Consider the following 12,618-nt stretch of genomic DNA (forward strand, 5'->3'; position numbering starts at 1 on the left):
AGCTGCATATGGAGATTCTTGTGGAGTCTTTTCTGTTCCAAGTTAGAATGTGGAGAATATCAGAGGAATAGTCTCTTTCCAACTCACTTAGCCAGCCAGAATCCATGCTGTGAGACGCAGTGGGGTTGGGTCCAGAAGAAGAATCTGTCCATTGTTTTGGGGAAATTATATCTTAGGCAGGTGGATGGATAGTTTCTTTAGATTTGGATACCAAAACTATCTGGACCAGGCAGATGCTATCAGGATTATTACCTCCATGTCCTGCACTGAGTATTCTCAAGACCCTCAGTATTAGAGGGTACACATACATTATCCCCTGAGTTATATACAAGGAATGCATCTGACTGGAAGCCAGGGCTTGCAGGCCACCTGGAGCCAAAATTCTGACACGTGTTAATTTCTGTGGCAAACAAGTCCTTGACTGGTTGACCCCATTTGTGACAAATATTTTTGATGACAGAATCTTTGATGGACCATTTGTGGCTGCAAAGAAACTGCCTGCTCAATTTGTCTGCTAGTGTGTTTTTTAACTGTGACAGAGTGCAGGGCTACAACAGCTAATCCAGCATCACCGCAACCTCAGTTGGTTGCCCCACGTGCACTTGAATATGGGAACAGTGTCAAACTGATAGACTGAGGATAGGCTGAAGAGAGTTAACAGCTAATTACCTCCTAAGGGTATAAAGGCACAGGAAGGAAATGTGAGAGAGAAAGTGAAAGAGCAGTAGGCTGGCAGAAGCCAAGGCAGTCTCTCCCCTGCTAGGCTCAGAAGCCTTAGAGCCCCAGGATACTGTTAAAGGTGCTGCACAATCTGTAAAGGTGGTGGGAATGAACTTTTTAAATAAATCACTGGGTGTTTTACCTAAATAAGGTCTCTGAATAGTTTGTTTGTTTGGAAAGAGGCAAGAGCAGACCACACACCCTGCCACAGTAACTCTGGAAGATATAGAGCTACTAGGGTAATCTGATGACTGATGCACCAATTCCACAGGCAAATTGCTCCTTTGCCCAGGGTGAAAGATCAGGCTTCTTGTCTGTTCACCCCATGATGTTGGCTGTCATAACCTGAATAGGTATTCCTTGGATCATAGGTAGAAATTTAAACAGACTAACAGGGTTACATTTAGCTCCACGACACTTATGTGTAGGTTCTTGTTTTCTTGAGATCAAAGTCCTTGGGTTTGACGGCGATCCAAGTGTGCTCCCAAGTCAAGGATGGAAACATCTGTAACAAGTGTTTTTGTGGGCAGAGGAGGTGAAAATAGTACTCCCTTGCATACCAAGAAGGGGTCTTCCATCAGTTTAATGACAGAAGGATATCTTGAAGAATTTGAATTGTCATATCGATGTGATGTCTGCCTGGAAGGTAGACAGACTTCAACCATCCTTGCATGCCACCAAGATGAAATCTGGCCTGCTGAATTATGTTTGTGCAAGAGGCCATGTGTTTGAGTGATCTATGTTGTTACTGACATTTGAGAATGGTTCTGTAGATAATTTGAGGTCCACCATGATTTCAAATCTGCTTTGAGGGAGGTAAGCTCTTGCTGTTGCTCAGCCTAAGATTGCTCCTATAAATTCTAGCCTCTGGGATGGCATCAGGGAAGATTTTTTGTTGTTGTTCTTCAGAGATCAATCCTGTGACCATTTGGCTCCAAATATCCAGATCCTTCTGGGTATACTCAGTGTCTCTATTAAAGCCATACATCAACAACTCTTTTGTGCATTGAACACAACTGCCTCCTCCTGCAGTGCAGGTCCAGGGTCATGACAGATATGAGGTCCACAAAATATTGGATTCAAAAATGAAACATGGCTCCCGCTGGTATCTCATTGACTGATACTGGCTCTGACTCTGGCTTCTGTTCTGGAATCCCAAGCTTCTGCCATGAGTCCTGCCCAACATTGCCCAGGATCCTGACACAGTACTGGAGTGGATGGTGTCAAAGACATTGGTACCTAAAGGATTGGTGCTGGTACTGGGAACCTCAGAGTCCGTGCCAAAGCAAAGAGCATTGTTGATGGCCACCACAGCTCTGGAAATGGATGCAGATTGAAATTGCTCCTTGCCATTACCGGAGCTTGGTGACTAAGGTCTGTCAGGGTGCCAAAGGGCCCCATCTCAGGCCATTTGCTATCCTTTGAGGAGGTTGAGCGAGGGGATTTTTAACCCCGTTTTTTTACCGGGTCCCTCAGAAAGTGATCAATGCCTGTGTTGTTGAGCAGTGCAATACTCTGTCCTACCCCTCTCAGAAGCCAATGGTGCTGACTTGAGGGCAGGAACAGAAGAGGTCTTTTTCAAATAATGTGTTTGACAGCTAACATCAGACTCAGAGCTTACTGGAGCACTTTAGAGGAAGACTGCTCTGGAGCAAGAGGGTCTTGTCTGCTGGATTCAAAGCAGGTCTCAATCTGTCTAACAAGAAAAACTTCAGGCGAGCTTCCCTTGCCTTCTGCATTTGTTTGGAAAATGATCAGCAGATCAAACATATCTTGGTGGTATGCCCATCTCCTAGACAAAATAAACCTGTGGTATGCCTATCATTGAGGGCCATGGCCACCTCACAGGAGGGGCAATATTTAGAACCAGGAGATTTGTTTCAGACATTATGGCTGAAGCCCCATTACCAACAGAAGCCTATCAACTAACTAACACACTAAATAACTATTATGTATCCTATGACAAAACTGTTTACAAACAAAGCTAACCAAGTGGAAGAGATAAGGACACCATCTGCAGTTTTTTCTGTCAGTCGTGGACCACCACTGCCCTTTATGCCCTCAGGTGGGGGTGTTGCAAAGGCTCTCAGGGTGCAGGTGTGGCCAGCAGGCACTGCTGACCAAAAGATTCTATTCACAGGTACGTGGGGTACATGTGCACCAAGAGTGGAATTCATCTGGACAATCACTGAAAGAAAAACCTACAGATTTTTCTATGGGAGGACCTGATTTGTTCTTTATCCTATAGTGTCTCCACTTACTTTGGATCAAGCTCCATCTGAGTTTTTCACTTTTGATTCAGAAGCTGGCACACTCCAAGGCAGTGTTTCCCAAACTTGGGACGTTGCTTGTCCAGGGAAAGCCCCTGGTGAGCCGGGCTGGTTTGCTCCCACTGGCTGCGATCGGCTGAACCTGCAGACGTGGCAGGTAAACTAACCAGCTTGGCCCGCCAGGAGCTTTCCCTGAGCAAGACAAATCCCAAGTTTGGGAAACACTGCTCTAAGGCTTTGTATAGCAGAGTGGGTGATCTACTGTAAGATTAGCTTTTATACATTATTTCTGCTTGAGAATGATACCCCTTTTTAACTTATGTAATAATCACCTTGAGCAGCTACAGGAGTATTTAATCTAGAATTCATTAATATATATGAAAACAAATAAATCCCACCATGACTGATAGTGATATAGCAGCTAAGTTTTTTTTCTGGCACACTTGCTGCTCACCTCCCTAATCACCTCCTTTAGCAAATATACCTTTCTTATCACTAGGAAAATTGTAACCTTTTAATAAAGCCCCAAGGTGTAAAACTCTCTGCAGTCGTCCCCTTTGTGGGATACATTTAGCTGTCAATTGTACACTTACTGAAGCTCTGAAAACTGGCCAGACCAAGTGTTGTTAACTTGGGAGATTTAGATGAAGGACCAGGCACTGTATGTGTTTTGAAAACAGATATGTGGCCAGATCCTAAGACTGAGAAGTGTTTGGTGCAGCTGGAGAAGCGGGTACTATGGTTGCTCTGAACCAACTTTGTAATCCCCCTATCCTGGTCCCACTTCCACTAACTGTCAAGGGGCCACTACTGCAGCTGGAGATCACCAGTACCATAGACCATATCACTTTCTCCCCCAAATCACATCCCCTGCAGTGACCATAGGGAGGATGGTGCGCAGAAGCCATTATGGTGATTTTATGTTACCTGAGGATTCCCCTACATAAGGGGAATACTCCAGTGGCTGCACATGATGCTGGCATCAGGGGGCAGCTTTGAGTGTACAGAACTGGCCCATAGTATTTCAAGGAACTTTCATTCTCACTAATTAATGCCCAGTATTTTATGGCATTTGGAGAATTAAATCTTCACCAAATAAATAAATTACGGCTGTCAAGCGATTAAAGAAATTAACTGTGGTTAATCGCACAATTACAGAAATTAATCGCGATAAATTGTGCCATTAATCATGCTGTTAATAATAGAATAATATTTATATAAATATTTTTGGATGTTTTCCACATTTGCAAATATATTGATTTCAATTACAACACAGAATACAGAAGTGTACAGTGTTCACTTTATATTTATTTTTATTATAAATATTTGCACCTGTCATAAATATAAAGGGAAGGGTAAACCCCTTTGAAATCCCTCCTGGCCAGGGGAAAGCTCCTCTCACCTGTAAAGGGTTAAGAAGCTAAAGGTAACCTCGCTGGCACCTGACCAAAATGACCAATGAGGAGACAAGATACTTTCAAAAGCTGGGAGGAGGGAGAGGAACAAAGGGTCTGTGTCTGTCTGTATGCTGCTTCTTGCCAGGGACAGAACAGGAATGGAGTCTTAGAACTTTTAGTAAGTAATCTAGCTAGGTATGTGTTAGATTATGATTTCTTTAAATGGCTGAGAAAAGCATTGTGCTGAATAGAATAACTATTTCTGTCTGTGTATCTTTTTTGTAACTTAAGGTTTTGCCTAGAGGGGTTCTCTATGTTTTTGAATCTAATTACCCTGTAAGATATCTACCATCCTGATTTTACAGGGGGGATTTCTTTATTTCTATTTACTGCTATTTTTTATTAAAAGTCTTCTTGTAAAAAACTGAATGCTTTTTCATTGTTCTCAGATCCAAGGGTTTGGGTCTGTGGTCACCTATGCAAATTGGTGAGGCTTTTTATCCAACATTTCCCAGGAGAGGGGGGGTGCAAGTGTTGGGAGGATTGTTCATTGTTCTTAAGATCCAAGGGTCTGGGTCTGTAGTCACCTAGGCAAATTGGTGAGGCTTTTTACCAAACCTTGTCCAGGAAGTGGGGTGCAAGGTTTTGGGAAGTATTTTGGGGGGAAAGACGCGTCCAAACAGCTCTTCCCCAGTAACCAGTATTAGTTTGGTGGTGGTAGCGGCCATTCCAAGGATAACGGGTGTAATATTTTGTACCTTGGGGAAGTTTTGACCTAAGCTGGTAAAGATAAGCTTAGGAGGTTTTTCATGCAGGTCCCCACATCTGTACCCTAGAGTTCAGAGTGGGGGAGGAACCTTGACAGCACCATAAAAATAAAAGAAATAGTATTTTTCAATTCACTTAATACAAGTACTGTAGTGCAATCTCTTTATCATGAAAGTTGAACTTATAAATGGAGAATTATGTAGAAAAAATAACTGCATTCAAAAATCTAATAGTGTAAAACTTTAGAGCCTATAAGTCCACTCAGTCCTACTTCTTGTTCAGCTAATCATTCAGACAAACAAGTTTATTTACATTTGCAGGAGATAGTGCTGCCCACTTCTTGTTTACAATGTCACCTGAAAGTGAGAACAGATGTTCGCATGGCACTGTTGTAGCCGGTGTTGCAAGACATTTATGTGCCAGATGCACTAAAGATTCATATGTCCCTTCATGCTTCAACCACCATTCCAGAGGACATGCACCCATGGGTTCTGCCCAATAATGTTCCAAAGCAGTGCAGACCAACGCATGTTCATTTTCATCATCTGAGTCAGATGCCACCAGCGGAAGGTTGGTTTTCTTTTTGGTGGTTCAGATTCTGTAGTTTCCGCATCAAAGTGTTGTGCTTTTAAGACTTCTGAAAGCATGCTCCACATCTCTTCTCTCTCAGATTTTGGAAGGCACTTCAGATTCTTAAATCTTGGATCAAGTGCTGTAGCTATCTTTAGAAATCTCACATTGGTACCTTTTTCGCGTTTTGCCACATCTTCAGTGAAAGTGTTCTTAAAATGAACAACATCGGTCATCATCTGAGACTGCTATAACATGAAATATATGGCAGAATGTGAGTACAACACCGAGCAGGAGACATACAATTTTCCCCCAAGACTTAAATCACAAATTTAATTAACGCATTATTTTTTTAACGAGCATCATCAGCATGGAAGCATGTCATCTGGAATGGTGGCCGAAGCATGAAGGGGCATACAAATGTTTAGCATATCTGGCATGTAAGTACCTTGCAATGTCGGCTACAAAAGTGCTATGCGAACAGCTGTTCTCACTTTCAGGTGACATTGTAAATAAGAAGTGGGCAGCATTATCTCCCATAAATGTAAACAAACTTGTTTCTCTTAGTAATTGGCTGAACAAGAAATAAGACTTAGTGGACTTGTAGGCTCTAAAGTTTTACATTGTTTTGTTTTTGAGTACAGTTATGTAACAAAAAAAATCTGCATTTGTAAGTTGCTCTTTCACAATATAGAAATTGCACTATGGTACTTGTATGAGGTGAATTGAAAAATACTTTTTCTTTTATCATTTTTACTCTGCAAATATTTGTAATAAAAATAATATAAAATGAGCATTGTACACTTTGTATTCTGTGTTCTACTTGAAATCCATATAGCTGGAAATGTAGAAAAACATCCAAAATATTTAATAAATTTCAATTGGTATTCTATTGTTTACCGGTGCAATTAAAACTGCAGGTAATTTTTTTGAGTTAATTGCATGAGTTAACGGCGATTAATTGACAGCCCTAATATACATAAGATATTTATTATATGTTACATCAAGGTTTTTTTTATAATATGTATAAATATGAATTTTTTTGCCACCCCAATACAATATGATCTGCTTTGGGTCCTGAACAGATTGGGGCCAGAACCACAAGGGTGCTGGAACTATTTGTGTAGCGAGGGTGCTGAGATGCCATTGAACTAAACTGTAAACCCCGTGTATGGTGGAAATCACTTTAAAACAGGGGGTGCTGCCACAGCCCCAGTTTCAGCACCTATGCAGAACAATGATAAAACCAGTTGTTACTTTGCTCGTAGAGTTCTTGTACTCTCCTGAGCGGCGCTAGGGAGCATCTACACAACTGCATTTTCCTAGTCAGGTGACTGTGTATTGAAATGATACTAATCCAGTCATGTTACAACATGGTTAGGTCTTGCCTGTGTAGATGGGACCAGACCATGTTATAACATGGAGCATTATCATGTTACGGACTTGATCTTCCCAACATAGCCAATTTGTACCCTTAGAACTGTGTTATAAAACCACACTATAGGCCTCCTCGGGGAGATAATCTCTGGCATGACTCTTGGAAAAAATCTCTCTTTCCCTGCTGTGCTAGATCAGAAACCTGATACCAACAGCCTATGTTTAAACAGCTGTTTGTATCTACAATGATTCTGCTCCCAATATGGACAGGGCATAACTATTCACCAACCAAAATCCTGGATTTACAAATCTCCAATTCCTATACGAAAAAAATCCAGAGAGGACCCAATTCTCCACTACCTTACATTTAGTGTAGTCATTTACACCGAGGCAATATGAATGGTAGCATTTTACACGCAACTTGCGTTTCCTATGCAAGGTGTAAATGACCACACAAGGTGCAAGGCAGTTGAAAATCTGCTAACTCTTCATTCTTCAGATGTGCTATTTTGGTGGTGAGGGGCACGTGTAGATAAATAAGAAAAATAAAGACAATTCATTATCTCTATCATTGAATGGATAGTCTTTTTATGCATTGGTTGGTGTCTGAAAATTCTTCAGCTTTTCTGGCACAGAGGGGCATTCAATAGAAAGTTAGAACAACGAAGCATACATTTCTATGATTAGATTGCAAAGGTTAAAATGGTCTGCAATTTCTCTGTGAATAACATGTAGGCCATGATATACAGGGATTATGTAATTAGCGCTGGAGGCAGATAAAAGTGTTGGTGTGTTTCTGACATTTTAGAACCATATTGCTCTGATTAAAAATTTGTTACTCAGGCCAACTGAACTTTGACAGAGAAACATGTTCTGGGTTTGCTCCTCATATGGACAATATTGTTCTTGCACTCTGTCTTACTAGGCTAGGCACATTAAAAATTATATCTGCTATTAACTGAAGACGAGCAAAGAGTAGTGAAAAAACAAAATATTATTTTAGGCTCATGGTCACATTTTTGCTGCATAATTGTCAACAAACCTATTACAAATTATACATCTCTTTTTGAAAAGTGATTTTCTTAAGTTCTCTACATTTGATTGAGCCAGACCTTTTTGTTGAGGCATTAGAGTAGATTTCTGGCATGGCTAAACCATTTTACTCTATACCCTATTTTATGCCAGTGTAACTTCATTGCAAGGTGTGAAGGGAGAATTGAACTCACTGCCTACCCCAAAGATTAATTTTTTTTCTGTGTGTTTTTTTATTTTTTAAATGCAAAATGATTCCAGCTGTTTTGTAGTTATGGGCAAGTAGGTCAAAATAGCCAATGCTAAAAACTTGTCATGGATATAGTCCTCACTGAGCACTAGTGTCTATGCCTTGGTGTGAGGACACGGAAATACAAAATTATAATCACTTTTCAGGAAAACATCCCTGTTCAGGACACGACAATTGATTTAAACAGGGCTCCATTAGGTGCAAGAGCTTTCTTGCATAGAATCAGTTGCAAGATTGGGCCTTAATGTCTCTGAGCCTCAGTTCTCCGTCTGTAACATGGGGATAAAGTACTCAACAAGGTTGTCCAGATGATAAATTCATGAATTTTGTGAAAAGCTCAGCTACCGCAAAGATGGGGACCATGAAAGCAAGTACGAAGTTAAGGAGTTGTTAAAATGCAAGCCCAGCACTGAGAAGAATTAAAATACATTTCAGATTGTTTAGGAAAATTCTGAGTCACTTACAAAATATGAAAAAGTGTGACTCCTTATTAAAGTTTCATTAACATTTTCAGAGAATAATTAAGTGGCTAAAATTTATAAAGAAAGCTCCCAGAAACAGATTATTATTGCACTGAGGAATTTGAATGTATTACAACTGACATACATAAGACCTGGAAACTAGTTGGTCTGATGAGCTGCCAGGATGATAATTTTCAGACCTGTGTTTATGTGGGATATATTTAAAAACTAATTACAAACTTACATGAGAGCGGTTAATAGTAATACCAAGCTGCTCCCAGCAGTGATTGTAGCTTTACTAATCAGTGCTCTAAAACTGCATTACAGAAAGCTACACTTCAGCAGAGATGAAAATGGCTGACATACACATTGTAACTTTAAAAAACAGTTTTACTACTGTATTAAAGAAATGCGATTGAACCACAATGGAGAGCTAGTATCTGTTTAAAATAGTTTTGTTTAACCTAGTTCAACAAAATGCATAGATCTTCTGGCCTGTCTCCCCTGAGCCTACAGAAGACTAACATTACACTCCATAATGACAGGTTTCACAGTAACAGCCGTGTTAGTCTGTAGTCGTAAAAAGAAAAAGGAGTACTTGTGGCACCTTAGAGACTAACCAATTTGTTTGAGCATAAGCTTTCGTGAGCTACAGCTCACTTCATCGATGCATACTGTGGAAAGTGTAGAAGATCTTTTTATACACACAAAGCATGAAAAAATACCTCCCCCCACCCCACTCTCCTGCTGGTAATAGCTTATCTAAAGTGATCACTGGTGATCACTTTAGATAAGCTCAGGTATTTTTTCATGCTTTGTGTGTATAAAAAGATCTTCTACACTTTCCACAGTAGGCATCCGATGAAGTGAGCTGTAGCTCACGAAAGCTTATGCTCAAATAAATTGGTTAGTCTCTAAGGTGCCACAAGTACTCCTTTTCTTATTACACTCCATGTCTCTTTCAAGCCCTTTCCTCAGGATATGGTTTATTCATTCAAACAAAAACCGAGCAAAGAAACACAAAATAAAGCTATTCCTGACCTACATAGGCCCAGAAGCCTTTCACTACTCCCTGACCACTCAGAGGAACCAAACTCCCCTGACAGCAGCCTCCAGCTGAGCTCTCTGATTTCATTATAGAAAACACCTGATCCAGTACCCCCAGGGTCTGATAATGAAATAGGGCTTCCTAGCCCTTACAGGGGTGTTAAGCAGTGGTTTGCTACCAAATCATGTTAGTTAATCCTGCCAGGAAAATCCCACACTACACAACATGTTATCAGTTACTTTTCTGGGTTCTTAGAGCTACAGTGTGTATATGGGGATTGAACATGCTCCTCTAGAGTCTAACTGAATTTTGCCTTTGGAAGATTTCAGGTTTCAGAGTAGCAGCCGTGTTAGTCTGTACCCTCAAAAAGAAAAGGAGTACTTGTGGCACCTTAGAGACTAACCAATTTATTTGAGCAAAAGCTTTTGTGAGCTACAGCTCACTTCATCGTGTGCATGCAGTGGAAAATACAGTGGGGAGATTTTATATACGCAGAAAACATGGAACAAGGGGTGTTACCATACCTACTGTAACAAGAGTGATCAGGTAAGGTGAGCTATTACCAGCAGGAGAGTGGGGGCGGGAGGAACCTTTTGTAGTGATAATCAAGGTGGGCCATTTCCAGCAGTTGACAAGAACGTCTGAGGAACAGGAGGGGGGAAAATAAACATGGGGAAATAGTTTTACTTTGTGTAATGACCCATCCACTCCCAGTCTTTATTCAAGCCTAAGTTAATTGTGTCCAGTTTGCAAATTAATTCCAATTCAGCAGTCTCTCGCTGGAGTCTGCTTTTGAAGTTTTTTTGTTGAAGAATTGCAACTTTTAGGTCTGTAATCGAGTGACCAAAGAGATTGAAGTGCTCTTCGACTGGTTTTTGAATGTTATAATTCTTGACGTCTGATTTTTGTCCATTTATTCTTTTATGTAGAGACTGTCCAGTTTGGCCAATATACATGGCAAAGGGGCATTCCTGGCACATGATGGCATATATCACATTGGTAGATGTGCAGGTGAACGAGCCTCTGATAGTGTGGCTGATGTGATTAGGCCTTATGATGGTGTCCCCTGAATAGATAGGTGGACACAGTTGACAACGGGCTTTGTTGCAAGGATAGGTTCCTGGGTTAGTGGTTGTGTTGTGTGGTTGCTGGTGAGTATTTGCTTCAGGTTGGGGGGCTGTCTGTAGGCAAGGACTGGCCTGTCTCCCAAGATCTGTGAGAGTGATGGGTCGTCCTTCAGGATAGGTTGTAGATCCTTGATGATGCGTTGGAGAAGTTTTAGTTGGGGGCTGAATGTGACGGCTAGTGGCATTCTGTTATTTTCTTTGTTGGGTCTGTCTTGTAGTAGGTAACTTCTGGGTACTCTTCTGGCTCTGTCAATCTGTTTCTTCACTTCAGCAGGTGGGTATTGTAGTTGTAAGAACACTTGATAGAGATCTTGTAGGTGTTTCTCTGTCTGAGGGGTTGGAGCAAATGCCGTTGTATCGTAGAGCTTGGCTGTAGACAATGGATCATGTGGTGTGGTCTGGATGAAAGCTGGAGGCATGTAGGTAAGCAAAGCCGTCAGTAGGTTTCCGGTATAGGGTGGTGTTTATGAGACCATCGCTTATTAGCACGTAGTGTCCAGGAAGTGGATCTCTTGTGTGGACTGGTCCAGGCGGAGGTTGATGGTGGGATGGAAATTGTTGAAGTCATGGTGGAATTCATCAAGGGCTTCTTTTCCATAGGTCCAGATGATGAAGATGTCATTAATGTAGCGCAAGTAGAGTAGGGGTATTAGGGGACGAGAGCTGAGGAAGCGTTGCTCTAACTCAACCATAAAAATGTTGGCATACTGTGGGGCCATGCGGGTACCCATAGCAGTGCCACTGATTTGAAGGTATACATTGTCCTCACCCATAACTATTTCACATTTGGGGACAAAGTCACAAAGTTCAGCCAACAGGTTAGTCGTGACATTATCGGGGATACTGTTCCTGACGGCTTGTAGTCCATCTTTGTGTGGAATGTCGGTGTAGAGGGCTTCTACATCCATAGTGGCCAGGATGGTGTTTTCAGGAAGATCACCGATGGATTGTAGTTTCCTCAGGAAGTCAGTGGTGTCTCGAAGGTAGCTGGGAGTGCTTGTAGCGTAGGGCCTGAGGAGGGAGTCTACATAGCCAGACAATCCTGCTGTCAGGGTGCCAATGCCGGAGATGATGGGGCGTCCAGGATTTCCAGGTTTATGGATCTTAGGTAGCAGATAAAATACCCCGGTCTGGGTTCTAGGGGTGTGTCTGTGCGAATGTGTCATTACACAAAGTAAAACTATTTCCCCATGTTTATTTTCCCCCCCACTACTGTTCCTCACACGTTCTTGTCAACTGCTGGAAATGGCCCACCTTGATTATCATTACAAAAGTCGTCGTCCCATTCCCCCCCCCTGCTGGTAATAGCTCACCTTACCTGATCACTCTCGTTACAGTGTGTATGGTAACACCCATTGTTTCATGTTCTCTGTGTATATAAAATCTCCCCACTGCATTTTCTACTGCATGCATCCGATGAAGTGACCTGTAGGTCATGAAAGCTTATGCTCAAATAAATTTGTTAGTCTCTAAGATACCACAAATACTCCTTTTCTTTTTGTGAATACAGGCTAACACCGCTGCTACTCTAAAATTTGTATCTGCATCCGATCTGCAAAAATGATCTGTGGGTATAAAGCTGATATCCAGGGATTTGA

This window comes from Caretta caretta, chromosome 2 (genome assembly GCF_965140235.1).
Source record: "Caretta caretta isolate rCarCar2 chromosome 2, rCarCar1.hap1, whole genome shotgun sequence".
NCBI lineage: Eukaryota > Metazoa > Chordata > Testudines > Cheloniidae > Caretta > Caretta caretta.